The sequence below is a fragment of the Hemicordylus capensis genome, chromosome 6 (assembly GCF_027244095.1).
Source record: "Hemicordylus capensis ecotype Gifberg chromosome 6, rHemCap1.1.pri, whole genome shotgun sequence".
Taxonomy (NCBI): Eukaryota; Metazoa; Chordata; class Lepidosauria; order Squamata; family Cordylidae; genus Hemicordylus; species Hemicordylus capensis.
This window is the reverse complement of record NC_069662.1, coordinates 6,284,250-6,302,790: the sequence shown is the minus strand read 5'-3', so window position 1 is coordinate 6,302,790 and position 18,541 is coordinate 6,284,250. Positions and strand designations below refer to the sequence as shown.

The 18,541-nt window shown below is 44.5% G+C and overlaps 1 protein-coding gene across 1 annotated transcript in view; it reads left to right on the top strand.

Annotated features, from left to right (window-relative positions):
• Positions 1 to 18,541, top strand: part of LOC128329543 (uncharacterized) — a 471,544-nt gene that overhangs the window by 10,681 nt on the left and 442,322 nt on the right. The gene's annotated exons all lie outside the window — the stretch shown is intronic.

Genomic DNA, 18,541 nt, shown 5'->3' with positions numbered 1-18,541 from the left:
TTGATGCAAACCCCATTGTCTGCTTGAATGCAGTGAAAAAGAGCTGGTGAAGTGTGGATACTTCCTAGCTCATTCCCAGTTCAATCACTGGGGATATCTATAGGGATCTGACTGGGAAAAATTAATCCTAGTTATTTTATTGTATCCCAGTCCCTGGTTCTACAGTCTCTTCTAGTGCTGTCCCACCAGGTTGGATGCTGAAGCCTAAACCATTCCTGGTGGTAATCCAAATGTCTTCCAGCTAAGGCAATGGCTGCACAAGTACCTTCTTCTATTCTGAGCATATATATGTGGCTTTCCCCTTAATTTTAATTGGAATCTTCATATACCTCTCATATACCTTGTTCCCATTATTCCCTGCCCATAAATATGCTAAGCAATTCTTTGTCGTTCCTCAGACAATGTTTTCACAGGGAGCTGCCATTTTCCAATGGACTGGGATGCATTTGTTTTTTATCCAGAGCAGCATGCAAATACAGAAGGACCTTCCTGAATAAAACAGTCATCAGTTGTCCCTGCCGGGAGATACAAAGCTTGTGGGTCACTTTCAGTCACCTTCCAGTCAACCCCTCCCAAGGCAACAAAGGAAAATGAGATTTGAGTTTCAATTTCTTTTCTTTTTAGCAGTCTTTCAAGGTGTCCAATCGGCCATCCAGCTGGTGGAGTCTGGAGGAGATGTTAAAAGGCCTGGAGAGTCTCTCCGCCTCGCCTGTAGAGCTGCTGGGTTCACCTTCAGTAACACCTACATGAACTGGGGTCGGCAGGCCCCTGGAAAAGGTTTGAAATGGCTGGCATATATATATCCAGCCGCAAACATCATCCTTTACTCAAATGCAGTGAAAGGGCGCTTTACTGCCTCCAGGGATAATCCCAACAACTTGCTGTATTTGCACATGAACAACCTGAAAGCTGAGGACACCGCTGTGTACTACTGTGTTACAGATGGCAAGCACAGTGAGAGGAATCCAGACAAAAACCCTTTTTTGATCCTGGCAAACTCCCAGGCTGGTTGATCCATAGTATGACAAAAGTAAGTGATGATCCAGTCCTGTGCTCCAGTTATCCCAGGGTCTTGAGGCTCTACAACATCATTGGGGTTATTTGCCAGTTTATTCCTAGGGATATGCTAGTATATCTCACAGCATGTTAACAGCTTATGAGAGTGGATGGAACCCAAACGGGCAGTGTTGACGCCTTGCAGCTGTGAAATGGGCCTTAGTTAGGATGCTAAGCTCCCTCACACCATGATCTCAGCACCAATGATGGTGGATCATTATCCCCATTAAAAAGTGGCATAAGTTTGAACCCTCTCACTGAATGCACTGGGGGTGAGTGGGTTCTGTAGCCAAAGAGATGTACCAAATTCTTTTCAACTCTTCTTGTGCCCTTTTCCTCCAACCCTGAATATCTGCCTGCTATTTAAAAATGAAACATTGTTATGGGAAAAGTGAATGCCCAATTCTTCTCCACATTCTGTTGCCACTACCAAGGCAGGGGATTGTTGCTAGGCAATGGGTCCAAGTACTCCCCGTTCCCTTTCTTCACCTCCTCATAAACAACCTTCAACAGGAGTGTGGGAAAGGAGAGGGAATTGTTCACAGGCCACTCTGAAGAACAGCCATGGGCAAAACTATGCACAAAGATCTGCTTCAAGATGGCCCTTGGGAAAATCACCCAGTACTTGGTTTTGCAATAAACAAAGTCATGCTTTTATACAAAACCATTGCCATGACAAAGATTGCAGTATTCACTAAGGATTCCACTATATCACATGATCTTATCGATTTGTTCCCATCCATCACATTTTAGCATGGCATTTCTAGACCCACGCACAAGAATTCTCAGAGCATCTGCTTGGCATGCAGAAGGTCCCAGGTTCAGTCCCTGGCAGCATCTCGAGGTAGGGCTGGGAAAGATTCCTTCCTCAAACCTGGAAGAACTGCTGCTGGTTAGGGATGACCATACTGATTTAGATAGACCAATGGTGGGCCACTGTGTGAAACAGGACACTGGACTAGATAGGCCTTGGGCCTGATCCAGCAGGGCTGTTCTTATGTTCTTACGTTCTTACATCCTTAATGTTCTTCCTTGGGGGCCAGACAGTTTCCCATGTAATTCTGATGTACAGAAGAATGAGGGCCTTTGAGGTAGCCCATAGCAGATACTCTGGCTTTTAACATCATCTGAGGGACAGGCTATACAACTGAGATGAAGTCATGGAGTCTAATTCCCTTTTGATCTTTAGGAAACAGCTGAAGACACATCTTTCAGCCAAGCTTTTTAGCTGTTTAGTGGTTTTTAGCTCTTATAATTTGAATTTCTATATGTTTTAAATTGTTTTAGAATTCCTTGGTTTGTATTAATATTTAAACTGCCTAGAGACTTTGGTAGTGGGAGGTATACAAATATGTGAAATAATAAATGAATGAATGAATGATTCCTAGGCATGGAGCAAGTCTTATCATTCCACCAACTACAAACAGATCAGACCACAATAGGGCACAAAGCAAGGAGAGGGAGAGAAAGGTTCCAGTGGAACAGACACAACTCCAGGCAGATTTATAGGATTTTAGATTTGAAACAGACTTGGGATAAATGTGCCCCCAAATATTCCCCAGATATAATTCTCAGGGGGAGAATGTGAGGCGGGAAATTCTGATAAGTATCTGCTGAGCTTTAAAATATTCATCAAATAGTCACTAAATAATTCTCATGCTATCATTTCCAGAAAGAGTGTTTTCTGGAATAAGAAATAAGCCCCAAACAGGCTTCCTTTCAAGTTTCCTAGAAAATATGGAAAACAGAAAACATGGTGTAAGCTGCTCTATGTTTGAACCAATTGAGGCAGAGAGATTTGGATTAGCCTTTATAATTAATAAATCTTTCATTGTATACTACAAAAGCATTTTCTTCAAATAAGTTGAGAGATCTGGTTCTCTCATAATAACTCTCTGACAGAGAAGAAAGAGTAAGACCGAAGGAGTCCCCCCCCACACACCTTTTTTTTGTTTTTTGCTAAAAGCAGTTAAATTAAGTGCTTGGAACACATTTATTTGTTAAAGTGCCCCCAAAGAGCAATCTATAGATAGATAGGTGGATTTGAATCATCCCTGTGTGGAAAAATTCAAGAGGTGCAAACTTGAGGATTTGGAGAATAATTCTCTAAAATATTTCTGCCCCTTCTCCATGAAGAATAACCAAATGAATTAGAATTAACTTTTTCAAGTCTAATTTTGAAATGGAACTTTGAGTTCTTCCAGCCCAATCTGTGGTACATCTAGGTAATTTTGGAGCCTGGACCTAAAGGCCTTTTGGACCCCACCCTGCCTCTGCCCTTGCCACACCTGTCCCTCACCATCCCCACTCAACCCTCTACAACAGGAGATCAGGCAGGGTGGGTTGGATGTGCCTGGGCTGCAAACAGGCAGGTTAGGGTTAGTTGGGCAGGGCAAGCTACCTGCAGGTTGGTTAGCTGATCAGCAGGTGAGCAGGTTGCTGCAGGGTTCCCAGAAGCAGCACAGCAAAGGCCAGTGGCATGGCCACCACTTGTGGTACATTTGGAGGCCCCTGAGTGGTGGGGGACCAGACTACAGATCAGAAGCCTAGTCCAAAGAGCACCATTGAGCCCAACCTCTTGATTAGAGCAGGGGTTCATACAGCTCCAAGCCAAGCTGCATGTGCCACAAATAACATCAAAGTCCTGCCTCATACAGGGCATGTGAAGATGTCATCCCAAATGTGTCTTCCACTTGCTTTTATTTAGCTCTTAGAGACTGAGATGCCCATTTTCTTTCTTAATGCTGACTGTTTCTGGCAGAAGAATGTCATTCACAAAATTTCTAAAGCAATGACTTTAGTTTTATCCACTTCTTATGATAATACATTTCATTAGTCATTGTGTGATGTAAAGGGACATTTGTTACATAAGAACATAAGAACAGCCCTGCTGGATCAGGCCCAAGGCCCATCTAGTCCAGCATCCTGTTTCATACAGTGACCCACCAGATGTTGCTGGAAGCCACAGGCAGGAGTTGAGAGTGTGCCATCTCTCCTGCTGTTACTCCCCTGCAACTGGGAGATTGTTGAGTGTATGGAAAGGACTCTGACTGTATGGAAAGGACCCTGCAGACATATATATATTTTAGTGTTGATGTATTACCATTCTCATCAGTAGGGCAACGTAGTCACCTACCTGCATGATCTTATACTCAAGAGCAAAAGAGCAAGTGAACTTGGGTGCTTTTGTAACCAAAGAACATTTTCCTGCAAAGGTATCCCTATTAATTCCCATGTGATTCAAAGGAGAAAACATTACAACTTCAAAGACTTTAGCTTTGGTTCATCATGCAAGCCTTGCTGCTGTAACTTGGACTGAGCTAGCCTTATATATAGTCTTTCATGCACTTCATGCAAATTTCTTCTAAGGTTGGCTTATTTTAAAAGAAAGCTACAAGCAGAGGTTGGTGGGTTCGGAGGCATCACCAAGGGTCAGCTCAATTGCAGGTCTTGGGAGAATAATTATCTGAGCAATTGGAGAGATGGACTTGAGGATCCTAACAGCTTTCCTAATCATGATCCCAACATGTAAGAGAGACTCCTAATTTCCCCTTATTGTGTGACCCAGTTAATTCCCATATTGATGTTAACTTGGTTGTATTCTCTCCACACAATGCAGGTGTTTCATCCCAAATTACTCTTCTGGAGTCTGGTGGAGGAGTAAAGAAGCCAGGAGAGACCCTACAACTGACATGTAGAGTGTCTGGATTTTCTCTAGAAAGCTATACTGTGAGCTGGGTACGCCAGCCACTAGGAAAAAGGCTGGAGTGGATGGGATACATCTCGAGTGGTGGAAGCACTCGCTATAGCAGCAGTCTCCAAAACCGGATCACCATCAGAAAAGACAACTCAAACAGCCAAGTATTCCTGCAGCTGAATAGCCTGAAACCTGAAGATACCTCTACATATTATTGTGCAAGACACACAGAGAGCAAAGTCCTATCAGAGACAGAGCAAGAACTTGCTTTTGGGAGTCCAAACATCCTTTAAGGCTGAGCAAATGCAACAGCTGGAACAAGGCTCTCTGTTGGCTCATTTCCTCAGCCGGTAGAGCACAATTTCCTGCACAACTCAACAGACTATATCTGCTACCCAGATGTGGGGAGATATTTTTATAGGATGAGTGGGCAAAATGCAGACTTCCTGGGTTCCAGAGTGTCCAAAACCTATGTCTCTGGGTGGTTTACAGTACACCCCACATTCACCCGAACCACTGCTTCTCCCCACAGTCTCCTCAAATCCTCTCTCTGCACTACCTTGGGGGTGGACCCTCCCCTCTTCCCCATCGCCAATTATATTGGAAGGACTGGCATGATTTTCTGACTATGCATTTGAACTGCCCTTTTACAATAACACATGTGCAGATATTTGGTGCAGATTGGATCAGATTGGACTGGAATATTGGGTGCAGATATTTGCAGACTTCAATGCGCACTTTTCCAGTTTTGTCTTTTCAAGTTTGTATTGCTTTGGGCCACAGTTCAGAGCTTTATGGCGAAACAGAAATAAGGAGGAAGTACATGACATCTATAGCCTAGGGGAAAAGAGGATGCTAGTTCAAATCTCCGCTGGTATGTTTCCCAGACTATGGAAAACACCTATATTGGGCAGCAGCAATATAGGAAGATGCTGAAAGGCATCATCTCATACTGTGCAAAAGATGGCAATGGGAAACCCCTCCTGTATTCTACCAAAGACAACTACAGAGCTCAGTGGTCGCCGGGATTCGACACCGACTCGACAGCACAACTTTACCTTTACAAGGCATCTATGGAAACAGAGAGAATACCAAGTCTGGTTGTGCTTATATCTTTCTTCCTGCCCTGCTTCCTATAATGCAACAGCAATAATGGGATAGCTAGATTGGTCCATCAGTGAGTTGTAGGATTGATGGTTCGTCAATTTCAAGGAGCAAATCAATCATCCCTGCGTCTCTCTTTAAGCATTACAGCACATGCATCTCATCTGAAAACTAAGCCTCGAAATTCTCCTCCGCCCATTTCTCACAAGGGGGCACTAGTAAGCTGAAGATTAGAAAATCCTGTTGGCCAAGAAAGAAATGACTTGAACATCTGAGTGTGGTGTTCTGTGGTTTCAGCTGTGAGGCTGATGATTTCCTGAACTTCTGGGATGAAAACTAACACTGTACTAGTCCCTCAAGGGTTCGGCTTTTCAAGAGACTTTCCCACAAGATTTCCTTCAAAACCAAGATAGTCTTAGCCCCTACATCCCCACATGTAGAGCCCACATAATTGCTTTGGGTGCATTGGCTCTGAGATAAAGCCAATAAGGACAAGACACTAAAACAGAAGCAACATATACTGATAATGTATGGGCCAGACTTGTTTGTGCACCTTTGTGCAGCTGGAGGTGGAAATCCACCCCAAAATCTGGAAGAGGGTTAAGGAAATAGTATTTGGAGCAAAGAACAGCACGGGTGGCCGTGTGTGGGGGGGTGCAGGAGGGGGGATGCTGATAGGTTAAGAGGCACCTCATAGACCACTCCTAGTTCCATCACTGGAGTCATCTGAAGTGATCTGACTAGAGAAATTTAATTCTACCCAGGTTATTGTAAACATGCAAACATGGATATCATTCATGTTCTTCTCACATTACAGGATATAAGCCTCTTTCAGCTTGGAGAAGAAGAGAAGTAACAAAGGAGAGAGGTAGCATTAATTTATTGTTATTATTAATTAAACATTAATGTAAGTCTTAATTTCCTGCCACATACATTGGTATCACAATTCCTGCACATTAATATGGTAAATAGAAGTAAGAAAGAAAAACAAGTCAAAATAATCGACATAGCAATACCAGGGGATAGAAGAATAGAAGAAAAAGAAATAGAAAAAAAAATCACCAAATACAAAGATCTACAAATTGAAATTGAAAGCCTGTGGCAGAAAAAGACCAAAATAATCCCAGTGGTAATTGGCGCCCTGGGTGCAGTTCCAAAAGACCTTGAAGAGCACCTCAACACCATAGGGGCCACAGAAATCACCATCAGCCAATTACAAAGAGCATCTTTACTGGGAACAGCCTATATTCTGCGACGATATCTATAAAAGCAACAACATTGACAATAAAATTCTGGCATCCCAGGTCCTTGGGAAGGACTCGATGTCTGGATAAAACAAACCAGTCAATAACACCTGTCTGACTGTGTAAACAAGAAATAATAATAAAAAACAGTTATTAATCATTTTTCAAATCATATATCCTACATACTTTATGCACAAAGAGATATGGTTATCAGAAGACGGATGCTCTTTTATCCAGGGGTGCATGCAAATGCAGTGGGCGCATTTGTATAAATCTGCCAAGGGCTGTTCCAGCCCCAGAGACACAATACTTGTGTGTGAATCTCACCAATTTTCCTGTCAATCGCTCTCAAAGAAAAGGAAGGGAAGATGATATCTGGGCCCCAATTGGTTTTATTTTTTGCAATCTTCCGAGGTAATTTTTCTACTTCCAAATAAAAAGCACTGGCACACTTTAGTTTTACTAGTGATTGAAGTGTCTGTAAAATCTTTCTCTTTCTAGCGGTCCAATCAGCCATCCAGCTGGTGGAGTCTGGAGGAGACATAAAAAGGCCTGGAGAGTCCCTCCGCCTCACCTGTCAAACCTCTGGGTTCAGTTACAGCAGCTCTTCAGTGAATTGGGTGAGGCAACATCCTGGAAAGGAACTGGAATGGTTAGCATATATATGGACATCTTACATCTACTACGCAGATGCAGTGAAAGGCCGTTTCACCATCTCCAAGGATGACACCAACAGTCGGGTATATCTGCAAATGAACAGCCTGAAAGTCGAGGACACTGCTGTGTATTACTGTGCAAGAGAAACCACAGTGAGAGGAAGTGAATCTATGCTCAGACAAAAAAACCCACATTTGATCCTGACAGCCTCCCAGCCTGGTTGATTGGTAGTATGTCAAAAGGAAGTGACTGCTCCAGTTACACACACTGGCAAGCCATAAGACCGGGGCTCTTGAGGGTACATCACTCAAAGAATTGTGTGCCAGGAACTGTGTGCCAGTGGATTCCCCGGGACATGCTTCTGTAACTCCTCTAGAGATGCACTTCCATGGGAGGTGGGGAGCAAAACTTTTAAAGCCTTAAACGGCTTAGGGTCAGATTAAACTGGAGCCTGCCTTTTTCTGCAGGATGTGAAGAAGGCGCTCTCCCAGGTAACCCAATAACCAACCACACATTAAGGTCATCAAGAGAGGGACATCTCCAGATGTTTCCAGCTTGTCTGGTGGTGACACAGGAAAGGGCCTCCTCTGTAGTTGCTTCTGGGCTATGGAATGCGTTCCCTATAGTCGTTCATTGTTAAACATCTTCACCAGCCTTTAAAAGAGCCCTTAAGCAACTATTTCAAGTGAGGGTCACTTTGACAAAACCAAAACAATAAAACACCCTTCAGTGTGAAAGCCATTTCCCACTGTGCTGACCTCTGCAGAGTACTGTGCATTTCTCAGTGCTGGGAGATCCCTTTAAGAGAAACAGAGCCCTCTCTTAAGAGCTCAAGGAGGAAACCACTGGGAAGGGCTACACATCCCAGCACCCCATTCACACCTTCCCAGATTACTTATAAGGAAGTACTTTTTCACACAGTGGGGCTATTCTCACTATCGCAGAAAATCGGGCTAGTCTCCGCTAACCTGATTTTCTGCTATCGTGAGAACCACCGGGCTCGACTGCGAGCCCGGTGGTTCTAGAGCGGGTAACCCGCTCAAGAACCCCTGCCCTAAACCCAGGTTTGCATAGCGAGCACTCCGTAAACCTGGTTATGAAGATCATGAGTAGGCACAGCTCCGCATTGCGCCTACTCACAAGGAGGCAAAAAGCCACCTCCTGGCTCCGGGGGTCTCACCAGCATGCCCTGCACACTCGCGCAGGGCATGCTGGAGCTTGTGGGGACCAATTGGCCCCCCTTCCCCCCAGCCCTCGCTGGCTCCGTCATGGAGCTGGCAATCATGTGGGCGGTCGATCTGGCCGCCCAGGGCTCCAGCCATGCTCATGTGTGGGGAGAGCAGGCTTAGCCCACTCTCCCTGCTCACCGCCCCAAACCGGATCTCACTGATCGTGAGACCCGGCTCACTATATAATTAAACCATGGAATGCTCTGCCACTGGATGTGATGATGGCCACTAGCTTGGATGGCTTTAAGAAGGGTTTAGATAACACAGGCCCAATAAACAATTAGCTGGAGGGGGCACACTTAAGTTGATGGGGGCCACCACTGTCCCCCCCAGGCCTTCCAATGAAGAACACGGTCATAGCTTATTCCTAGTTCCATCACTGTATAGCCCTAACCCTACTCATCCCTGAGCCACATTAGGAAGGGCAGTATATAAACCAAATAAATAATAAGTATATCTGATCAGATGAAATTCATTATAGTTGGATCGTTCCTGCCAAGCCCCTGGTTCCAGCCAACATGACTTTCATACCAGCTGTTTTGTACACTGCAGGAGGCAAAACTGCTTAAAAAAGAAGGGAAGGAGCAAGAAAGGGAGGAAGGTCCTGCAGTGGCATCCCAACCTCTTCCAATGTTATTCCTCCAATGCAATGATTTCACAAACAGTCTCTTCCATTCTGTGCTGCTATATTTTACTTTTGATTTAATTTTTAAGTTGAATCTCCCGGCTGGTCTCATACCTTGATCCCACCATCCCTGCCCAGAAATATGGTCCCTAGATCATGTATACATACACACAAAGGGATCTGGATTGCCAAAGGTCTGTGGAGCTCTTTTATATAGAGACGCATGCAAATGCAGGGGGAGCGTCCTGCATAAATCCATCATCTGCTGTCCCTACCGCAGAGGCACAACCCTTGTGTGTGTGACTGTGACCACTTTCCAGCCAATCCCTCTGAGGGCAAAAGGAAGGGAAGATGATATTAGTCCACCAATTTGTGTTCTTTTTCACTGTCTTGCAGGGTACTTGTTCTTCTCTCAAATAAAAGGGGTGCAATATTTTAATTGTTAACTGTGAATGAAATGATTATAAACTATCTGTTTTTCAAGGTGTCCATTCAGCGGTCCAGCTGGTGGAGTCTGGAGGAGGTGTCAAAAGGCCTGGGGAGTCCCTCCGCCTGACCTGTCAAGCCTCAGGATTCTCCTTCAGCAGCTATGCAATGAACTGGGTGAGGCAGGCTCCTGGAAAAGCCTTGGAATGGGTTGCATTCATACATACATCCTCAAGTCACATTTACTACTCGGATGCCGTGAAAGGGCGCTTCACCATCTCCAGGGATGATTCCAACAGCCAGCTCTCTCTGCAAATGAATAACCTGAAAGCCGAGGACACTGCCACATATTACTGTGCAAGAGACACAGTGACAGGAAGTGAATCTGAAGCCAGGCAAAAAACCCTCTTTGGATCTCAAAAGTCTTGCAGACTGTGAAAAGGAAGTGACAGCCCACTCCTATGCGCTAGGGCTTCAGCTAGGAAGTCATGGGACCAATGGGTTTGAGGATAAGCCAGCATCCGAGTCTCTTTGTACAGATAATGTTGGTGTAATCCTACCACATGTAGACTTCATCAGCTTGAGGTGCCCAGAATGGCAGTGATGGTGGCAGGTATGGAATGGGAATTAGTCAGTAAATGCAGTCTGAAATGAGGGGGAGAGGAGAACTTGCTCACTGGCCGCTCAGTCACACCCCCTTTGCAAGGAAGGGACAGATGTTACTGGAGGGTAAGGGCCTGCACACTGCCTCTAGGATAAATAATGGATCATGGGCAGCACTTTAAGAGGTTAAAAAGGGCGGGTACTCCTCCCTCCTCACCCCCTCCACCCTATGGGCGGCGAAGAGGTTAATCTGCCCCTGAAGGTAACTATACTCATTTCAAATAAAATGGTATGCATTTTAATTGTTAATGTGACCAAAGTGTCCGTAAAATGTCTCTCTTTCGAGGTGTGCAATCAGCAGTCTCATTGGTGGAGTCTGGGGCGTCCCTCCATCTCTCTTGTCAAGCCTTCGGATTCATCAGTTATGAAGTGATCTGGGTGAGGCTGGCCCCTGGAAAAGGCTTGGACTGGGATATATATATATATATATATATATATATATATATATATATATATATATATACACACACACACACACACACACACACACATAAACTCAAGCTCACATACCATACTGTCCATGAATGCAGTGAAAGGGTTCATCACCATCTCCAGGGATAATTCTAACAGCCTGCTGCATCTACAAATGGACAGCCTGAAAGCTGAGGACATTGCAATATATTACTGTGCAGGACACAGTGAGCGGAAGTGAATCTGAAGCCAGGCAAAACCTTTCGCTTTCTGCTACATCAGAATTCCTTCTTGTTGGGGTTATTGAACTGGCCATTCCAAGCTAAAAGCCCAACAGGCATTGACTATAATTTCATAGAAGTAGGTACAAACTGCTTGTTAAAAGAAAAGGTGTTGGAGATGGAGTGTGCATTGACCTTTCACACCAGGGTTGCCAGAACCTAAGGGGTATACTCGTGGGTCAAATGGGCCGTAAGCCAGAATTTGGCTTTTAAAAAGCCAAATATGGCCACCTAGTTTCGCACCAACTATAATGGTCACTAGGGGCATTGGGAGTAGAGGTAGCTAGTGAGGGTCCCTTTACCTGTTCTTGCGTTGCCTCTATGACCTCTGCCTTGACTCCTCAGGTATTTCCTGTAGCGACTCAATCCTCTTTCCTGTCCTTTTAGAGAGCAGATGGGAGCATCTCTCTCTCTCCCCCCTCCTATTTATTGTGTAGCTCATAGTTAGGAAAGGTCTTTCCTATCTCAAATGTACTTCACCTATTAAACTTTATTTAGTTTAGACTACACTACAATCTCCATGCTTGTTCTTGAATAACTGCAACAATAAGACCCTGCGCTATTTTGTAACTGGAGTGGGCAGCTTCCTCTTGGTGCTTTGCTAAACGATCTCAAATTGCAACAAAAGAAACAAGTTGCAAACCTTTTTATTCAAATTCTCCAAGAGGCATAATATTCAGGATGCAATCTGCATGCACTTAATGGGATCTGACCTAATAACAGAATGAAAATAACTATACCAGCAGCAGCAGCAACTTTATTTGTTAGCTGCCCCATCACAAATTTTTGTCTGGGCAGCTCACAACAACACAACCATCAAAACATCCAAATTAAAACACATGATATGTGATATGATATATGATATGATATGATATGATATGATATGATATGATATGATATGATATGATATGATGGATATTTATATACCGCTTTTCAACAAACAGTTTCCAAAGTGGTTTACATAGATATAAATAAATTGAAGAAATGGCTCCCTCTCCCCAAAGGGCTCACAATCTAAAAAAGAAACATAAGACAGACACCAGCAACAGCCACTGGAGGGATGCTATGCTGGGGATGGACAGGGCCAGTTGCTCTCCCCCTGCTAAATAAAGAGAATCTCCACTTTTTAAAGGTGCCTCTTGGCTCAGTTAGCAGGGGACTAACTGAGCAAAACAATAATACAAAACAAACGCATTACAATATAAAAGAGAAAACAAAACAAAAAACACATCACAAAACATTTTAAAATGTTAAAAAGTGTTTTTAAAGCCTGAGCGAACAGAAAGGTCTTCACCTGAAGACATTTCCTGGGTAGGATTCTTTTGGCTCTCTCTGACCTGGTCAGAGTTGGGAAAGGTCTTTTTTTGCCAACTGCACATTTCTCTTTATAGTTAGGTTTCCTGGTCACAGCTAACAGGTACAGCCTGGGTCTCTGGACATCTACATCAGCATCATGGTGGACACCCTATGGCACTGTCTTGCATGAGGAACAGCTCTAGTCATCCCCTAGAGGTTTAGGGAGTCATGGGTGCAGTAGCTGTCTGTACTGGGGGGAGGAGGTATTGCAAACCCTAAAGGTTGCTCAGCCTTGTGGGAGGATGCTTTCTGCTTTAGGGCTGTGATGCTGCTCTGAGATGGGGTGGAGTCACATGTTCAAATGCAGGCTAGGGGGCTCACATCTGGGCTTTTGTTCAAGAGGAGATCTCACGCTGTGCGTGGTGGGGTGTCATGCCAATTGCCTTGCTATCTTAACTGGCTGTTTTCATTTAATAGAGCTCTGGCCCTTTTCCCATTTCTGCCTTCCGTCTTCATTGGTGTGGGATCTGATTTCATTTGTTTTCTAGAACTTTTCTGGTTTGTGTTGAAAATTCACAGATATTTCACTTCAGCAGGAACAACTGAATTCCACTTTTTTTGAAATTTCAGGGCCAACAAGCTGAGAATTTTCTCCTGAATTTCACTTCAGACATTACAGAAGCACCTCTTCATACAGCCAGGCCTCTGCACTCTCCTCTCTGCCTGCTTTACACAAGGGGAAGCACTGATGTATGGAAAACAGAAGGAAAAATAACAATAATTACCCATAAATAAAATATACATGAGCATCTGAGTGTTCTCTTTTGTGGTTTCACCTCTGAGGCTTCCTCTGTGGTTTTCTTTTAAATAGGCACGGTGTCTGTTCCTGAAGGGTGAATCCCCAAGAGATTTTCCATGAATTTCCTTTTAGCAGCCAAGGCAACATCATTCAACTGGTTCATCTGTGGAATGAGCACAGTGTGAATAGTTTGCCTGTGTCAAAATTTTGTATGTCTATAGGGGTATTGACGCTTTTGAACTTTGGTGCTGGAGAAGACTTTTGTGGATACCATGGACAGCCAGGAAAACAAACAAATGGATCGTAGAACAAATGAGTCCAGAATTTTCACTCAAGGCACAAATGACCAAGCTCAAACTTACATACTTTGGACACATTATGCAAAAACCCAGCTCTCTTGAGAAGTCCAAAATGTTGGGAAAAGTTGAAGGAAAGAGAAGAGGACAACCAGAAGCAAAGTGGATGGACTTGATGACAACAGCAATGAATGCACCACTGAGAGGCCTTAAAGGCGAAGTTGAAGACAGATCATCCTGGAGAGAATCTATCTATGTGGTTGCTAAGAGTTGACAACGTCTTGATGGCACTTAATCCATCCATCCACCCACCCATCCATCCACCCATCCATCCATCCATCATAGGGGCAGAGCACTAAATTGGAATCAATGTACACTGACAAAACCTAGAGTTCTGCAAAAGGGAAGTGGACCAAAGGTGTGTGTGCATGCATGTAACCTGCTTATAAGTGATCTATGGAAAAGGTCATGTGTGAAGAGACACCCTATCGCTTTGTTCTGGTTCTACCACTAGAGTCATATAGAGTGATCAACACCTAAAAGGAGGAAATTATTTCTTGTTCTAGTTGTTGTTCTCTCTCTCTCTCTCTCTCTCTCTCTCTCTCTCTCTCTCTATATATATATATATATATATATATATATATATATATATATATATTCAGGTCTGAGCCATTTTTGGAAGGGCAGTATAGAAATCAAATTAAATAAGAGCTGGAAATGCTAGGATCCTCATGGTCAGATAACTTCAGCAAATGTGGGCATGTTGAAAGTACTAGCAGACTCAGGGTGGCCCATGGATACTACAGTGTTAAAAGAAGAAGAAGAAGACACCTAAGCGGCCCCAAATCACCAAAACTGTCCTCATGTAAGTCAATAGGTTGGAATGTTCATGGGCTCAGGGTGCAGTTAACAGACAGGCAAATGGGCAGAGCTAATGGAACTCAGTGGCATGTGGGGAAGAAGGACATGAACAAAAAGAGTGGGAATTTCTCAGCTTGAAGAATACTCTTTCAAAACAATCTCAATTGCTTTTGCTTCTAAAGGGCAGAGGAGCTTAATACTGTCAACATGCTCTGACAGAATTTCAGGTAATGAATGAGCACCAGGGATATACAGCAACATTTTGTTTCTGGTCTATACCTATTATTTTTTGTTTATGTTTCTACCTCTTTCTTCTTCCGGGCAATTCAGGGCAATGTACAAGGGTCTTCCCCTGCCTAATGATATCCTCCCAGTCACTGTTCCAGAGAAGCTGCTGATTCAAAAGAAAGAAAGAAAGAAAGAAAGAAAGAAAGAAAGAAAGAAAGAACAAACAAACAAGGTATTCATCTTTGTTACTCCACACATTGGAGGACACAAGATTCCTGTTCTTCTACTGCAAGCTGGGACACTTAAACTGTCCCTTGTGGGAATAATCTACCCTTGTGTCCTATAAATATCACTTCAATGAAAACCTCCCACCTTCCATTAAGAATAAAATACAGAAAGGAAGCTAACCCCTGCTAAGTGAGCAAAGAGACATCTTTTAAACTGGTGATCCTCTTCTATTCACCGGGGGAGAGCAACTGGCCCGATCCAGCCCCAGCAAAGCATCCCTCCAGTGGGCTATTGCTGAGATCTGCTTATGTTTCTTTTTAGAATGTGAGCCCTTTGGGGACAGGGGACTGTCTTATTTATGTATTTATTTTTCTGTGTAAACCGCTTTGAGAACTTTGGTTGAAGAGAGGTAGATAAATAGCAGCAGTAGCAGTAGTAGTAATTAAGGATGGTAAACCGAACATTGCTTTCCTGTCACATTCTGTACCTAAAACAGATCTTTTCTGCCCTATTCCTTTCAATAGATAAGATCAGCAGTCATTCTCTGGCTCCCAGATCATGTGAACTGTGGATGCAGAAAGAGAAGGAGGGTTTTCAAAGTCTGGGCTGCTCTTTTATCCTGATGGGTATGTAAATGCAAGAGCAGATTCCTCTTTAAATCAGCACAGCACTCCCCCTCTCTGAGCTCCACCCGGAGAGACACAAGCCCTGTGTGCCTGTGCTTACTTTAGAGTTGCTCCAATTTAATGAAACACCAGGGGAAAATGAGATTGTGGTTTCAACTGTTCTTTTCAGCAGCCTTCCAAGGTAATTGTTCTTTTTTCAGATCAAGAGGACTGATGCATTTTAGGTGTTTATGTGCAACACATCTCTTGAAAATGTCTCTCGTTCTAGGCGTCCAAGCAGAGATCCGGCTGGTAGAATCCGGAGGAGACATCAAAAGGCCTGGAGAGTCCCATCGCCTCTCCTGTCGGGGCTCCAGGCTCACCTTCAGGAGCTACAACATGGACTGGGTGAGGCAGGCTCCCAGAAAGGGACTGGAATGGGTGGCAGTTATAGACACAAACTCAAGCCCCATTTACTATTCGAATGCCGTCAAAGGGCGTTTCACCATCTCCAGGGATGATTCCAACAGCCTGATGTATTTGCAAATGAAAAACTTGAAGCCTGAAGACACTGCTGTGTATTATTGTGTGCGCGGCACAGTGGGAGGAAGTGAATCTGAAGCTGGTCAAAAACCCTCCTTTGTTCTATATTAAGTAGGCCTGCTAAACTTAGGCCCCCCAGCTGTTTTTGGACTGCAGTTCCCTTAATCCCCAGCCACAGTGGCCAATAGCTCGGGATTATGGAAGTTGTAGGCCAACATCTCCAGGAGGACCCAAGTTGAGCAGCGCTGCATAGATTGGTTCAGCTTCAATAAATTGAAAGGGAACATTAAGGTGACCAACAGCTTCATCTCTGTGTTTCCAGAATTCCAGGATTCTTAGGACATAAGAAGAGCCCTGATGGATCAGGCCCAAGGCCCACAGTGACCCAACAGATGCCTTTGAGGAGTCCACAGGCAAGAGGAGAGGGCATGCTGTCTCTCCCGCTGTTGCTAGGCTCTTTTGAATGTACATGTACACTCATAGGTCAAAAGTGGAGTCTGCCGTTACACTCTGCCTGTCCCACACATTTCATCCTACCGAGATGCATGTCTGAAGGGGACTAGATACAAAAATCTCTGCAAATGAACATCCTGAACGCAGAGGACTTGGCTGTATATTGCTGTGTAAGAACCTCACAGTGAGAGGGATCCCACTAGATCTCAGACAGAAACCTCTCACTGTATGAACTTCAGAGAGAAGTAACCAGAGAAGGCAGCAGAGAGCCGCAAACCAGAAGCCCAAGCCAGAAGCATCCCCAAGGAATTACTTGACACAATATCTATTAACAGCCAACAGCTGTCTTTCCTTGGCCTTTCCTTCAGAGCAAGGGTTTCCAATCTGTGCTATTCCAGATATTGCTGAACTGCAACCCCCATCACCCCGGCTAAAATTCACTATGGCGGGGGGTGATGGTAGTTCAACAACATCTGGAGGGCCAAGTTTGCCCAGCCCTGCAACAAGGTCCCTTCCTTTTAGAAACAAGCTACAAGGAAGCCGCTTGGCTTATTTCCAAGGCAACTGCTCTCACTGTGAAGCCCGAAATGGCCAGTCTCACAAGCTTCCTTCACTCCCTGCCTTTTCCCAATCAAAGACACACCCAAAGTAAATTAACAGTGCTTACCAACACTGATTTAAAGTAGCAACAGGGAAATATGTGCATGCCTTGTCCAGTATCAGAAACTTTCACTCCCTTTCATTGGAAGTTTTTAGACAAACATACTGAGGGCATTCTCGCAACCAGCCCTAACTGGATAGGAGAGGACAAGCCCAGGTCGGGCTGGTCGTCTGCAGCCCTAGGATCACTCCCAATCCCACCACTCCTCTCCTGGGTTGTCCTGATTGGTCACCCAGACTTAAAACGAGGTAGGAGGACAAGCATGCACCTCCTACCATACTTACTGGTTGTCTGGAGCTCCACGATGCTGGCAGCTAGTCCTGGTCTTCCGGCAGCCATCTTTCATAGAGCGGGGGGGAGTGGCCACAGAACTGCTTGTGTGGTGCCCTGTGGGTTATCCAATGGCCCCAGCTTGCTTTCCCCTCCCCCTACACACACACATTTGCCTGTGGACTTGCCACCACACCGCTCACGTGGGCACATGGGTGGTGGAGCCCAGCGGAGGCTCCGATCATAATGGAGACAGCTGATAGGTACCTTCTTCCCTCCAACTTTCCCCTGTTTATTTTATTTTTATTTTTATTTTATTTTTACATTTATATCCCGCTCTTCCTCCAAGGAGCCCAGAGCGGTGTACTACATACTTGAGTTTCTCCTCATAACAACCCAGTGAAGTAGGTTAGGCTGAGAGAGAAGTGACTGGCCCAGAGTCACCCAGCTAGTATCATGGCTGAATGGGGATTTGAACTTGGGTCTCCCTGGTCCTAGTCCAGCACTCTAACCACTACACCACACTGGCTGTGATAATGACCTCACTGGGTGGCCATTTGTCAGGGATGCTAGAGAGTTTCCTAAGCAGCGAGATTAGGTTGGAAGAGCTCCAAGGTCTCTAAAACTCTTTATGATTCTGTGATCTTCCTCTTGGACCTGAATCTTCTTTCTTAGTCCAAGGGTAGCAAAACATATCCAATCCTGAGACCTGGATTATAGACCAGCCACACCATATCAGATCCTGCATCCCAAGATTTATAGCAGATCAGCAGAAGATTGGCTGGAGTGGAACACTTGGAGCAGAAAACCTCTAGACCAGTTGTGGAATTCTTTGAGGGAGACAAGCTCATCCCTAAGAATGCATTGTATCCCATAAGAATCAGTAGTTGGCACTATGAGCTTCAGGA